This window comes from Triticum dicoccoides, unplaced genomic scaffold, assembly GCF_002162155.2.
Source record: "Triticum dicoccoides isolate Atlit2015 ecotype Zavitan unplaced genomic scaffold, WEW_v2.0 scaffold2665, whole genome shotgun sequence".
In the NCBI taxonomy this organism is placed as follows: Eukaryota; Viridiplantae; Streptophyta; class Magnoliopsida; order Poales; family Poaceae; genus Triticum; species Triticum dicoccoides.
Window position 1 is genome coordinate 1 of NW_021258090.1, and position 1,354 is coordinate 1,354.

The 1,354-nt window shown below is 48.1% G+C and overlaps 2 non-coding genes across 2 annotated transcripts; both read right to left on the reverse strand.

Annotated features, from left to right (window-relative positions):
- Positions 1-379: 379 nt before the first annotated feature.
- LOC119345663 lies at positions 380-498 on the reverse strand. The gene has a single exon (XR_005167117.1). It is a non-coding gene; the product is annotated as a 5S ribosomal RNA (ribosomal RNA).
- Positions 499-864: 366 nt separating this feature from the next.
- Positions 865-983, reverse strand: LOC119345664. Its single transcript, XR_005167119.1, has one exon. It is a non-coding gene; the product is annotated as a 5S ribosomal RNA (ribosomal RNA).
- Positions 984-1,354: the final 371 nt, after the last annotated feature.

Consider the following 1,354-nt stretch of genomic DNA (forward strand, 5'->3'; position numbering starts at 1 on the left):
ATGATCGCATCCGACATGTTTCCCCGTCTTCGTCCCTTATGCTTGCCACTCCCAGGTCCGCTCCAAAGACGATTCTACATTCTCACTACCATTACAACCGTTCCCTAACAATGGATAATGTCCTATACTACTTACTCTCCCGCTCAATCACGGAGACGAGTTTTCCACGGTTTCCACCCCTCCCTCCATACCGCAGCAACACGAGTTTTTTCCACCCCTTTCAGAAAGCGCTCTTCGCGCCACAAAGCCGCCCCAAGACGCGCGAGCAATGAGCATCGAGCTTAAACATATCGCAAACGTCAAAAATAATATAACGGGATTAATATATATCGCGCACGTGCGATATGTTTGTCACAAGGCGCAAAAAATAATTATAAAAGGAATGCAACACGAGGACTTCCCAGGAGGTCACCCATCCTAGTACAACCCTCGCCCAAGCACGCTTAACTTCGGAGTTCTGATGGGATCCGGTGCTTTAGTGCTGGTATGATCGCATCCGACATGTTTCCTCGTCTTCGTCCCTTATGCTTGCCACTCCCAGGTCCGCTCCAAAGACGATTCTACATTCTCACTACCATTACAACCGTTCCCTAACAATGGATAATGTCCTATACTACTTACTCTCCCGCTCAATCACGGAGACGAGTTTTCCACGGTTTCCACCCCTCCCTCCATACTGCAGCAACACGAGTTTTTTCCACCCCTTTCAGAAAGCGCTCTTCGCGCCACAAAGCCGCCCAAGACGCGCGAGCAATGAGCATCGAGCTTAAACATATCGCAAACGTCAAAAATAATATAACGGGATTAATATATATCGCGCACGTGCGATATGTTTGTCACAAGGCGCAAAAAATAATTATAAAAGGAATGCAACACGAGGACTTCCCAGGCGGTCACCCATCCTAGTACTACCCTCACCCAAGCACGCTTAACTTCGGAGTTCTGATGGGATCCGGTGCTTTAGTGCTGGTATGATCGCATCCGAAATGTTTCCCCGTCTTCGTCCCTTATGCTTGCCACTCCCAGGTCCGCTCCAAAGACGATTCTACATTCTCACTACCATTACAACCGTTCCCTAACAATGGATAATGTCCTATACTACTTACTCTCCCGCTCAATCACGGAGACGAGTTTTCCACGGTTTCCACCCCTCCCTCCATACCGCAGCAACACGAGTTTTTTCCACCCCTTTCAGAAAGCGCTCTTCGCGCCACAAAGCCGCCCCAAGACGCGCGAGCAATGAGCATCGAGCTTAAACATATCGCAAACGTCAAAAATAATATAACGGGATTAATATATATCGCGCACGTGCGATATGCTTGTCACAAGGCGCAAAAAATAATTATAAAAGGAA